Source organism: Dreissena polymorpha, chromosome 5 (assembly GCF_020536995.1).
Source record: "Dreissena polymorpha isolate Duluth1 chromosome 5, UMN_Dpol_1.0, whole genome shotgun sequence".
NCBI lineage: Eukaryota > Metazoa > Mollusca > Bivalvia > Myida > Dreissenidae > Dreissena > Dreissena polymorpha.
In genome coordinates this window covers 29,007,134-29,021,923 of record NC_068359.1, presented here as the reverse complement: position 1 = coordinate 29,021,923, position 14,790 = coordinate 29,007,134, and the positions used below count along the sequence as shown (strand labels likewise).

General features: G+C 34.1%; 1 protein-coding gene across 3 annotated transcripts in view; it reads left to right on the top strand.

Moving 5' to 3' along the window:
* Nucleotides 1–9,425, top strand: part of LOC127831628 (uncharacterized) — an 18,570-nt gene extending 9,145 nt beyond the window's left edge. For 2 of the 3 annotated variants that reach the window (XM_052356608.1, XM_052356609.1), the window contains exon 5: nucleotides 1–3,771. This exon is cut by the window's left edge and continues 982 nt beyond it. The gene's annotated coding sequence lies outside the window, so the exon portion shown is untranslated. Of the gene's footprint in view, nucleotides 3,772–8,601 lie in introns of those variants that run through there. The other variant, XM_052356610.1, reaches the window with a different exon arrangement.
* Nucleotides 9,426–14,790: the final 5,365 nt, after the last annotated feature.

Here is a 14,790-nt window from a genome sequence, read left to right as displayed (position 1 = left end):
TCTTATGACAATACGGTCAATCTCAACTATACATAGCCCCATTATCAACCTTGGGGCGCCCCGCTCACATAGGCCACACCCACCCAAAATTGCCTTTTACTTAACTTCTTCATTTCTACATCGATTCACTTCTAATTGATATTGAACTTCTCTTATGACAATACGGTCAATCTCAACTATGCATGGCCCCATTACCAACCCTGGGGCGCCCCTGGGTCAAACATGCGGCGTGAGATACGCGTCGGTCCTGCCGCGCCATTTCTAGTATGACATAGAGAATAATAGGTTAGTGTTGATTATAGATCAGGTTTATCATGCGAGGCTTAGAAAACAAAAAGCACGAGCCTTGGCGAGTGCTTTTTCGTTTTCGTGCCGAGCATGATAAACCTGATCTATAATCAACACTGACCTATTATTCTATTTATCCCACTTTTTATTCAGTAAACTTTTTTTATTTAAACAAAATAAGTTTTCATGAGTGTTTGTCGTACTTTGATAATGACTGTAGTGTAACCAAGGCGAGTGTATTACTCCGCGTTCCAAAAATAACCGCTGATCAAATAATCTTTTTTTAAATCAGAATATCGTTCTGTAACAAAGTGTCGAGGGTTATTAATTACAAGTTTAATCATATTGAATTGCAAATCTTAAAGTTTTATGATATCAATAAGACATTAAGTTGTTATATACAAGGAACTACATTTGTTTACAACGTAGCCTAACACCACACACAATTCACTTTCGATAACAAACCATCAAGTCGATCACGAGGTGCACAATATTTGCTTCTTTGTTATAATATTGGTTATTTCGTGACGAAATAACAAAGATTACTTGGATTTAAGCTAATTATATACATTTTGAATGTTGAAAGTGGCACCAAAGAATTGTGAGGCAAAGTTGTTCGAACTAGAGAAAGACATTTGCTGGTGAAGTGACTGGGTGGGGCGAACATCAAGATCAACTTGTTCGACGGTAGACAGTGGTTGTCTAGGCTGCATTTCGGCCATAGTTTCGGTGCATGAAGGTGAACAAGAGGAATCTGTTGGATTGTTACATTTACTGGACTGAGCAAGAATGAACACTTTTGCTGCTGTTCAACAGATATGTTGGAATAATTGGTAATGGACTGGACATTTTTTGCCCTGTTATGGCCATGGTTTCAGTGGGTGGAATGTTTGCATTTCGAAGTTTTTTGACCAGGAATTTGCGAACTGAGTGGTTCGTTATTCTCTTGTGCTTGAGAAAGCCGGCGTCTTTTGCCATGGCCTTCAGCATCTGACCTAGCTTGTTGACACCCAATTGTTGACGCAAGAACCACTGGGATGCAGTGTCATTTGTGCGTATTGCCAGGTTGGAAAGATGCTTTGAAGAAAAATCAGATGGACACATATCCGAGTACAGCTTGTAAATTAACACAGGATTTCTTGGTCCAGACGATTGTTTTCTACGGTCAAAGGGGAGCAACTCGAACTGACTTCTTCAAAGGGGAGCTACAACAACAGAACCTATTTGCATAGTGTTAAATTTACCTAATACTAGAGGTTTTAATAAAAATAAATGACAAAAAAAACACGTTTTTTTGCTACTTTTCTTTGTTTTAAGGTCATTAAGATTGACAAACTTTTGAGTGTTTTTATTATTGATGCACTTGGCAAATACAGGTGACGAGGTGCGTGGAAAAAAGTAGTCCCGGTTCGGCAGTTGATGACGTCATTTCGTGCCATTGATTATAGCCTTGCCGTTGATTACAGATGAAATTTAATCAACGGGGCTTTAATCAACCGAATTCGCTGTAAAAGTGGGATAAAATACGGTAAATCTCAACTATGCATGGCCCCATGACCATTCCTGGGGCGCCCTCACCCACATAGACCACGCCCACGCCAAATTGCCTTCTACTATAAATTCTTCATTTCTACGCCGATTTACTTCAAATTGATACTGAACATATCTTATGACAATACAGTCAATCTCAACTTTGCATGACCCCATTATCAACCCTGGGGCGCCCCCTGGGTCAAACATGGGGCGTGGGGATACGCGTCGGCCTCTGCCGCGCCATTTCTAGTTTGATTTGTTTTAATAAATAACATTTGTATGATAAGTGATTATTGCAGAAATACCATACATCTGGTAATGGTTGACCATAATAGATATTTATATAAATATTGTTTTACCTCACATGTAATCATATATTCATACATCGAAACGTTTAACCATGTTATTTTAATCAATTAAATAAGATGATAAATATAATATTGAAGGAATAAAAATAATACAATTTAACTCACATTCGCATCTGATTTAAGTAGTACTAGTGGAATACCGCGTTATATGTATTCTTAATGTGTCAGCAAAGTTGCATTTATCCACAATATATAGCATTATGTCATCAGATACAAAACATGGTTAAATACAGAAATAAAAAAGATATTAAGTTAAAATAATACAAAAAGTCATTTGATATAATTATACACGACTAAGCTCAAAACAGTAAGGCGAATAGTGTGATATTTCGGTATTTACTAACTTTATGAGTTTAAACATGCTAAGTATGACTCTGTTATAAGTTATCATGATTTGTTTTCTAATTTCTGAAGAATTTGCCAAATCTCAACAGGCAGTGGAATCATTTTCAATTTTATTGCTGTCTCATAATTGACAGGGCAGCAATTTGTTTCTATTCGAGCATTTATATCAGTTTGAAATCTCAGCTTATGTCCACAAATACGTAATTTCGTAATCGCTCTTCTCAATGTTCTAAATAACATCTTCTCTATGATTCAAACGAAATTGTTGTTTTTTTTGCTTTCCATACGATTTGTACAATATCATCTTTAACATCTCGCTTACGCTTTTGTGAGCATTCATCGTTAATCCTTTATTTAAACAAATAACTAACCTCATTCATTTGTGAGATTTTACAAAACACAAAAGTAAGTCTATATCTCGATGGAATGTATCTTATCTTTCCAAACCAGTTCAATTTAAAAATTATTTAAGTAGATCAGACCATCTTCTAATAAAGATAGTACTACACTTGTAAATATATAACGACTTTATAGGCGGTTGATTTTCTGACACCAAGAACAGTTATATACATTTTTAGGTGCATTTTTCAAACTCGTTACGATCAGAGAAACCCGATACTTTTGGAACGAGTACGTAATGGTTGAGGACACAAAGGGCTAATATAAATTAAAAGCTACCTTACAAGTTGGATAACAATATGATAAGCTGAGTACTTATGCTACTAATTCGAATAGTAACTTAATAACGCGATGCCTCTATGGTTACTAGCATCTGATTCATCCCCCTTCTTATGTATCGGGATCATAATTCCTTTAGTTAAAACTAAGGGAAACTTGCCCAAGTTTAGAATCATATTAAAATCGCTGCATGTACTAAAATACTACTAAAAATCGTTGCATGTGGATAAAATACTATTAAAAATTGTTGTGATAGTGCCAACCAAAATTAAAAATTCATTAAGAAGTTTGTTTACACTAGGAGGTTACTTCATTACATACTGTTGTTCGGTAAACAAGATCCCCAAAAACGTTTTGGAAATTTTCAAATTCATGGTTTGGATTAAATTCTTCCTCATAAGCATTATAAATATGTTTTTCATATAAAAAAAAATGTCAAAATGATTTTTTAAATCAGTGATATTCATGATAAAATACCTTAGGAATTGTTGCACGAATGTCCTCTCCTCTGTTAAGAGAGTTTTGGAACATATATAGTGTAATAAAACAATGGAACTTTGTCAGTTAAAACCTTTCATGTGTTCTATTTGAGAAATATCTGAAAAACAAGAAACATCTTAAAAAACGATATGCGGCGTATATCCTGACTTTGAAATCAAGGTAGACAATTTACATTTTTATTAAGTAATTAAATTAAAAACAAAGGTTCAAGTATTGTTGTGTTATTTTTTCACTTAATAGTCACATAATCACTGCATGAAATGTTTGTTATGAAGTGTACGTATATTAAACTACATAATAGTGCTCCTAGATACATATTTTACTACATGACATCACGTCATATGTGTCGTCACATAACTTTTTTTGAATTTATTTCTGCTTCATCGAAACATATGGTATGTTGATATTTGATTAAGACGCAGTCTTCTTTCCACACATTCAAATAACACTGTACAGACGGTATACATAATGCTGACCATAAGTCATTTGGATAATGTATGCGTTGTGTATTTGAAATAACCACAACAGTTGATAGCAAAAATTCCAACTTCATCCAAGAAAATTCACACATTAGAAAAAAAGGGGATCGAAGATACTTTGAAGTGTATAAATAAACTAGCCTCCAGTGATAGCCCTTAAGTCCGATATTGACTAGGATTCGTTATGAAGACCTATTGCAGGTTCCTGCTCCATCTTATGTCCATCCTAACTTACTAAAGAACACAGTTTATGTCCCCGACCTACTCCAGTCTATGATGTCCTGTGAAAATTGACAGCATATGTTAAAGAAGTGATAATTGTAGTAGCAATTGTGTAATTGACTGCCATGCTTCCATGTGGTGGGGCTCAGCCTTGAAGGAAAGGTTAACATTTACAAGATTTGATTAAAACAAACTATTGCGGGCTTTACAAACAGGTTTCATTAAGAACCAGGGGCAGAACAGCAGCTCAGATCGAAGTAGGCTTCCAAATAAGTGATCAATAAGTCCGTTTTGACGCTACCAAACTTTTAACCACGACCAAAAAACCATGAAGCGGTAAACAGGTTGTACCACTGTGTAAATCCTTAAACTGTGACTTTCTCGTGCAACTGTGTAGGCCGAATTAACGCACAGGTTCACAAATTTAACAATAGCTGTGCTGACTATATAATCACAAGAATCGCTTAACTTCATGCTTTCCCATGGGTCAACGATAATTAAGCAGTTATCACATGAAAATAGATTGTTATCATGATCTCTTTTGGCATAAACGACCTCTATCAAGTAGCCCTCGCTTTCATCTACCTTAAAAAGGTTGAACATATCCAACAGAATGAGATATAAATTGAATTAACAATATAAATGTATGTTTTTAAAGTGTATTTCTATGAATGAAAGGAAGTGACAAAGCTTATTTTATTCATTTTTACCAAATATTCTCGCTACAATGTCCGAACTATAAATATGTCCGCCGTTCCATGTTGTTGGTTTTAGGCTATATATTTAAATTTTCTGACTTTACACGCAAGATAATGTTGTTCAAGTGGCGCGTATGGTCACATTTAGCCTGTCAAGGTCATATGTAAAGATTTTGCATTGATAGGCGTGACCGGTCCATATTTTTGTCATTAAATGATGGATTTTAAAATTATGTTGCACACTGTAAATCACAGAATGTCGCGCTCAAGAACCAGGTCCCTAGCTCAAAGGCCTAGTGGATAATAAGACTTTCAAGCTTATATTTCATGATTGTTCATTTATAGGCGTGTTCTGTCCAAAGCTTTGTCATTAGTGGATGGATTATTTAATTACTTGGCACATACATAAAGCACAGTAAGACGAAAACTCGCGCGCAAGGTCCCAAGCTTAAAGGCTTAAAGGTAAATGTAACACAAAGCATTTCAAGCTAATATTTCAATATTGTGCATTGGTAGGCGGGTCCATTCCATATCTTTGTCGTAAATGGATAGATTCTAAATTAACTTGGCACTATTGTGTAGCACAGTAAGACGAAGTATAGCGCCAAAATCCCATGTTCGTAGTTCACTTGTCAAGGTTATGCTTGGACCTTAACGGATTGTGCATTAATAGATGAGAGATGCGAAATTCTTTTTGAATTGTTAATCAGCATAGTAGGCTAGTAGTATACACTTTCTAAATAATGTCCCAAAATATGACCATAACTTGTTTTAGTATTGCGTTGGATGAGGGCGATGCAATGTGGTTTTTTGTGAATTAGTCTGCCCGGATGATGCTTGTCTGGAAAATTACTTTGTCATTAGTAGGCATAGTTTCAAATAAATTATCATAAATGTTCACAATCATGCGACTGATTGACATATCTAAGAACTGTGGAAATGTCTAAAGGTCAAGGTAACAGATTGAAGTCAAAGGTGAAACGCAGGGTATTATGTTTTTGTCCATATTTGTCATTCCTTGGTCGATTGTTAAATAACTTTACACACATGTTCATCACGATGACACGATGTGTCATGAGCAAGACCAACGTCCCTGTCTTCAAGGCGAAGGTCACATTTGGTGGTCAATATTTAAATATTGGGTATTGGGTACATTCTTGAAATGTTTTGTTAGTGAAACACTGTATCACTATGTTTACAATGATAATCCTAAATCCCCAAATAAATGACTGCCAAATAACAAACAACATCTTTTGTTCCCGATTTAACTTCTTGCTATTTACCTATTCACAGTTATCTGACTCGTTGGTTTCCCTTGTTTCTAGTTTGCTATACACAAACATAGCGATACTTCATATACACAAAATGTTAAGTGTAACCCAATTGTTTCAACTCATTCGTTGAATCCTCTGTTGAACATGTAAACATCCAAAATTAGCTGTTTCAACAAAGTTCATCATCATAGTACTAATTAAAAGATTAAAATCCATATTCGCCTAATATAGTAACGTAGTTTAAACTGTTTAGAGTCCAAATGCCTTTAATGACCGCATACCACTTTTGCAAGATCACTTATTCGAATGGTGTGCTTTTCAGACAGGTTCGACTTTATTAAATGCACATCGTATGTTGAGTCTAAATATGTTTTAAGAAAACAAGTATTTTAACGCTTAATAAAAACTATACTTATCTACTTCCGTTTCTTTAGACCTTTCCATGAATAATTTAACACACAACCTTGCTTTTGAAAAGAACAGGGACCTATACATAACCCGGGAGACCATTTCAATAAATATCGTAGTACACTTTTACGAAACGATACAGTTGCCGAAGATGCATAATTGCTAAATTCCATTTCATAAGATTATAAATTATCAGTACTTAGTTAAGTGCTTAATTAATTATCAGTACTGAAGTGGCATCTCTGACGAAGAATATATTTGAGGAGAATGGTGATCAAATACGTCTACATTGTTAGATTACATAATTCTCTCGTAAGTTAAAATTGACGTTTGATCATTTATAAAACAGCCCCCTGAACACTACGGTAAATACTTGTCTCAAAATTTACTACAACTTTTTTTTATCATTTAATTCGATTAAAACTGAGGAATTGCGTCTGTCTGGAACTGTTTCTTTGTAACCTTTACATAAATTTCATGAAACAAGTTTTTCTTCATACTTTGGTTGTTGCCCACATAAATTTAGTCGGATGGTCTCAGTGAACCCAGAGTTATGCCCCCGTAAATGATTCTAATTGATGAATTGTGTCTGTTCGGAGCTGTTTCTCAGTAACCACTGTATTGAGTTTCATTAAACATAACTATGTTTTATACTGTGGTGGTGCATTCATAAATTCTGTCGCAATCTACTTGTAATGCCAGAGTTGGGCACCATTTATTAATTGAACTATTTCTCAGTTACTATAACATAGAAATGTGTATTATCATACTGCGGTAGTGGATGCTGAAGTTTTGTCGGAAACCATTTTCGCCCATAAATTGCATTAAATTGAGGAACTTGTTTGTCCTAAGCTGTTTCCTAAGTTTTGATGTCATGATATGTTAAAAACATCGTACTGTGGAAGTACACTTGCAAGTTGTTTTCGGATCAACTCTAGAATTAATATGGCCTTTTTATTTGCTGAAACTGAGTGTTCTTTTTATCTTTTTTCGTATAGAATTTGATAAAATTCAAATTAAATGTGAATTATCATGCTTAGGTTGTTCTTACATAAGTTTCGTAAGAATGACTTGGAAAGTTCAGAGTTGTAGCCTAATCGATTGAAATATCAATAAGTTTCGGTGGGGATATACATTCTTTTAATATGCTTGTTTTGCCTTTATGTTAAATAAATTCATTTTAAGGAGCACAGTTCACAAGTATGGACATATGATATAACCCTTCCATTTAATTTATTGTATTCTACTATTTTTCAACTTTTACTACTTCTACTACCACCACCACCTTCACCACCACTCCTTCTATTGTTATTATTACTACTACTACTACTACTACTACTACTACTACTACTACTACTACTACTACTACTACTACTACTACTACTACTTCTACTAGTACTTGTACTACTACTACTACTACTACTACTACTACTTCTACTACTACTACTACTACTACTACTACTACTACTACTACTACTACTACTACTTCTACTACTACCACTACTACTACTACTACTGCTGCTGATACTGCTGCTACTAGTAGTACTACTACTTCTACTACTACTTCTACTACTACTACTACTACTTCTACTACTACTACTACTACTACTACTACTACTACTACTACTACTACTACTACTACTACTACTACTACTACTTCCACTACTACTTCTACTACTACTTCTACTACTACAACTACTATTTGTAGTATGATACTTATTAATATTATCATTATTATCATTACTATAATTATTATTATTTTTATATTTTTTACATGCGTTGGATCATCACATTTGTTTAATCCCAGGGTTCATTTGGTGTCTACGATGCATGGGTCAAGGCGAATTTTAACCCCGCCGATTCTTCCGGCGTTGTAAAGTACGAACAACTGATCAACACTGCCGAAGAAGATGGTCACATTGACAGGGAAAAGGCGCTCGATGTGTATACCGCAAGCATGAAGGGGGAGGCCGGATTCTTTGGGGCAATCAATGTTAAATAAGAAGAGACGAAATAGACCAAAATGCAGTGACGTTGGGCCTGATTGTACGGGTCCATCGAGGACATATACATAAAGACTTAGTTTGAACAGAACATAATTTGATTGCACATAAACATTACATTTTCTTAAACAAATTGATAAGAGACGTTGCATAAATATAATACGGCGTTGACCGCTAAATTGTATCGTTTTTTTTTTGACATACAATATTCATATATTGATCAGACTCGAAACGTTTCTGCCCGCGTCATATATTTTTGCGATGTAAATCATGGGCCACTTAGTTGCATAGACACTCCGACAAATGCTATATCAACTGTCTATGCATACCTCAAGACGAAATACGCCAGGAAAGTCATTGTTTTGAAACGCATCGTTCTCTATCTTCTTGCATTGAAGGTTTTTCTCCGCCAAAATACGAGTTTTGGATCTCAATTGATTTGCTTCCTGTTTTCTGTTTCCCGGCTTTAAGGGAATAAGCCACAGTTCCAGACTGGTAAACCACAAATGGCGATATTTTTTTCCAAATACAATTTTGGTTAATATAACCCATCTAAATGTTTAGCCTAAATCCCAATGCAATTAATCGAATAAGATTAGGCGCGAATTCATTTCCTTCGCTCAATTCTAAATCTTATTGTTATTGTTATCCTCGTTAATTAATAAACATTTTTCTAAAAAAGCTTTATTTGTTGAAATAATTTACGCCGGCGATGTTTTAGAGGTCTCATATTTGATATTTCAATTGCGCCCCCTTACAGGTCGAAATTGGTGATCCATTTCCCATTCGCTCTCAGAAAGCAGTTTTACCTGTGATCATGCGCAATAGTTTGGTAAGTTGCGATTGTTATCCATCAGGAACACGATTATTCACCAAATTTAGCGTAATTCCGATTTAACTTTCCAGTATTTTTTATCTTCTTTTTACTTCGTCTGCAACTTTCCACGGTCACATTTATGATTTATATGCATATGGTTACACATCACTATATAAAGATTAGGCCTCAAACCACATAATCTAATAATGTTGTGATCTCCTCGGAATATAATTAGGATTGGGTTGAAAATGTAAGATCACACATTATTTTATTTGCAGAAAATTAGTGGGAGTAAGAAGCCATGCTTGAAAACATTATTTGTGTACCACAACCTTACCCTTTTGTCAAAATCAACAAAAACGACATTTACAAAATGTCTGTTTTGTTTTTTATTTATCAAATTTTATGGGTTTTTTATGGGTTTTCCATTTTTAGGAGCTGTTGTGCTGGGCATCACATAAGCTATTTCATAGAGCAAAACAGACAGTTTTCAGAAATCAACAAAGGAGTGATTCTTGCACTATCAAAGTTTCCTATGAAGAAAGATACAACACGTGGTGATCTTGTTCAATGATTTTCTTGGATGAAACGTATGTGAACTTTTATAGAACTGTGAAGATTCTATATATCTGTCTGTATACAAAAATCAGCTACGTTGTTATGAAGATCAGATGCATTCTATACATAGATGGTGACGTCACTGCGTTATTGTCTGAAAGATCGTTTGTTGACACATTGAGATCGAAGTTCAAACATGGTCAAAGTGTTGTAAAATTAACAATTAGAAGGCAATTAGCATGTTGAAGAAATACGAATCATTCGTAGTCTGCTTGTCGACCAGTGCATGCAAATAAATGTTGAACTAGTAATACAAAAACTAGGTCTACCTAGATCACTGTGTTGTGATCTTTTTTTAGTAAGACAGTGTAATTCTAAACAGTAGCAACAAGCTTGTTTATTTAATGCATAAAGGTAATTTCCTGTTTATTGTGTAATTGATCAATTTGCAGTTTCTTGTTGTTCCATGATAAATTTGTAAACGCTTGTTCAAAACCAGCATTTTGTATTTTTATGTAATACAATTTTATAAGATATTGTTTAAAACAAACTGAATAGAGCTACTGTGCTGTATAATACTTATTTTTCATGCATGTATTAAATGGTTTATGATACATAAGCCAGTGATTTCACCGTTTTAACATCACTTTGTTAGTACATGTACATAAATATTATTGTAAGTTAATGACACTGTTTTAGTATTAATTTATTTTGTTACTATTCTTATACATGCAAATAAGTGATTAATGTGTTTTTAATCTCCAAACATTACCATATACCTTTGTATATATATATATATATATGTACTAAATATATTAACATCTTTGACATGCTTCTGCTAGCAGCTAAGCATAGAAAGACAATCATTGACAATTAAATAAGCTCTTATGCTTACTAATACATATATATTTGTTTTAGGTGTTACGAAAATCACTGCGGGGAATCACGTGATCACAAAAGTACATCGTACGCACAAAATGGCGGAAAAAGCTCTCGCTTAATGACGAAAATCAATGTATTCTCATATTTAATAATATCAAAATAAATGATAACAATGCGCAGAGTACCCGCTTAGTCGCCTTATGTACTCTGGTAATTGTCGTTTTTCTTAGATTTCTGTAGTTTTCTCAAACATTCAGGAACAATAAACAATGAAACTTGTACATCGTCTGAACATACTTTATTTTGATGTGTTTGCTATTCAAGACGACAAACAACGAAATAAATACAACATTTTTTTTGCTTGATAACATGCTTAGAATATTTCGTACAAGGTTTTGCCCGTTGTTTAAGCTTTTTTAGATATGTGGGGAGGAATTTGGAAAATAGTACATCGTCTGAACGTTTTTTGTTTGAGTACATCGTCTGAACGGTTTTGAGTACATCATCTGAACTGCTTCTGTTTTTACTTTTAATGCGATGTTTATCATAATAAAAATGTAATAACATATGTGATCAGCCAATAACTTTATTTATGACGCTAGTATTCTTTTAATTTTACTACAAAAATAATAGACAAAGAAATCCTTAATGCCCATCTGTGAATGTGTGTTTATTCAATGTGTTAAAATGTATTTCCTTTTTATTGACAACTGTATGCTATTATATCTTTAAATTTCAGAACTGAGATCAGATTGTACTACACAAGGTCCAAGAAGACTTTACCATATATGCCAACAGCAAATCGAATCCGGTAATGTTCTACATATCGATGGGCAAATAAATTAAGCCATCAATATGAAATGGACAAATTCCACTGGATTGCTTTTGATTGTTTCATATTGAGAAATATACAACAGTGAACGGAATGAAACAAGCTTCAGTAAAAGCAATTTTATAACTGCACTACCATGAATAATAATATTTGTGCTAAGGTACAGCAGGCTTGGATTGGACACGTCACGAGGCACGAATCTCTGTGCAAGACTGTTCTCCATGGCACGTTAGAGGGAGGTCGACGCCGAGGCCGTAAGAATAAAAGCTGGATGAATAATTTAAGAGTGGACATCCCTTATCATAGCTGAATTACTCTAAGCAGCACACAATAGGGTTGACTGGAGGATGATTTCTGTATTGCTGTCACTCATTTCCCCTCAACAGCCGAACCGGCCAAGGGGTTGATGAGAAAATTATCACCGTGATATGACTTTAATAAATCTTGAGAATGACTGATAAAGAATGTATTTAAACTAACAGTCATGTGTTTGAATTTTTGAAAATGCCAATCTATGTACTGTATATGTGCATAATATTTACCTCTCTGACTATGACATAATCAATATAAAATACTGGCAAATTAGTTTAGTGCAAATAAAAATTACATTTGTTTCATAAAACATATAACGTTAAGTGTCTTATTTGTAGCTCACCTGAGCACAAGGTGCTCATGGTCTGCTTTAAGGCTCACCATTTGTCATTAATGCGTCGTCAACATTTTTCCTTGTTAACACTCTAAAGGTAACATTTATTGCTTGATTGTCATGCAACTTGGTAAGAAAAGTGGTCCCAATGATATATTTTTCGTGTTCAAAACTGGGTCACACCAGGTCAAAACCTAGGTCACTTTGTCAAAATAAAGAAAAAGATTGTTAACACTAGAATTCACATTTGTAGTTCAATCTTCTTGAAACTTGGTCAAAACGTATCTCTTAATGATATATCAGCTTTCTTTGAAAACGGTCCAGGTTCATTGAAAAAGATGGCCGACAGGGGGGCATATTTGCTCACATGGCTATAGTAAAACCTTTTAAACACTCTATAAGTCACATTTATGCTTCAATCTTCATGAAACTTTGTCCGAACATTTGTTGTTATGATACCTCGGCTGAATTCGAAAGTTATTACGGTCCGTTGAAAAACATGGCCACTAGGGAGCGGGGCAGTTTACCTTGTATGGCTATAGCAAAACCTTGTTAACACTATCGTTTATAAGAAAAACCTTGCTGCACTGATGTTGTCTATTGGAACTTGTATCTGACATGTAGAAAATACCATATAAGCACTAGTTTTAATGCACATCATGCTGAAGTGTACAAATGCATAATTTCAACATTTTGCTAGGCTATCAACAGCAGTATCTTATGATAGGAAGACATTCATGTACCGGGTAAAATAGATATAAAATAGATAATAGATATAAAAGTCCTCAAACTGCTTTAATCCAGTAAATTCCTCTTGAAGTATCAAGTATATCTATATATTATATGCTAGTGTCTTATATCTGCCCTCCCCTCCCCCCCCCCCCCATCAAATTGGGCACATGTCCGGTAGAAGTTATTTTAGCTATTATTTAGCTATTCGAGTCAATAAAATATTTTACTTCCTGTGTGTGGCCGCTTCTGACCCCAGTCAAGATTAAATAACACATACATGTATTCGAGGGCCTCTATATGATGCTTCATATAAAATATAAAACTAGGTCATAATGACTTCGTTATTAACATTAAATTGTATTTCATGACATAACATTAACATAATTTGTATTTGGCATAAAGTAGCACAAAGCATTCTCAAAGCATTCGGAAAGTCTATATTAAAAGGAGGTGGTAGAATCTGAGAAGAGTTAAACTATGAGATGTAGATATACAACTATTTTATACCTTAGATACATTAGTACAACATATTTTCTGAATATGTATCTGGTTAAATTGTCTGCTTGTTTTGTAGTATTCTCATAGCTTTGAGATTCACACGATATCGATTCCACTTAACTGTTCGTTTTTTGTTTTGACTGATCCATTGTTAATGTTCAGAAGATAATCTGATTCAGTAGCGAATGAATGCCACAGCATATTTTTTCACAAGATGGCTGCTGCTCAAAAAGATATCTTGCATAATTGCTTTTCTTTGCTCGCGTTTTGGGTGGAGATACTTTATACACTGGTGAACGAAATGGTGACTTAATGGGCGTTTGAACAGGTGTAATTTGTTGCAGACAAACTCCAATGTGACATGCAGTTGACGAAATGCATTTTGGTGTAACTAATCGTAATGTTTGCGATGTTTTCAAGCGCTTTCTCTACAAACGATGAAGCGATCGACTTAACTTTTTGCGCATTCTGAAATAAAAAACAGCTACATATAACAGACATCTAATTATATCAACTTATTTGATGAAATCAATATTTTATCTTCACAAAAATACTTATATATCGATTACCAAATATATGTAATTCAGACTAAAGATTTACATTTAATATTATAAACTACATATATTATTGAAGCTTGAAAAAAATCACCGCAAGCTCAGAGCTGCCACTGTTTCGAGCCGAGCATTATATTTTTAATAAGCACTCACATGTGCCAAGTATGTAAAAAGAAATGGTAAGTTCAGTTTAGTTTTACTGCAAACTACATTTGGTCTTTTAAATATAAATATGTGAAAAGCCAAGTATCTTTCGTCCAAATAACATGCCTCGTATTACATTATTGTCATGCCTTTATATATATATATATATATATATATATATATATATATATATATATATATATATATATATATATATATATATATATATATATATATATATATATATATATAACAACCTTTTTTTCGAGCGTGACTTGTATTTATTTTAATGCTTTCCGGTGGTTTATAGAGAAATATCAGTGAATTAAA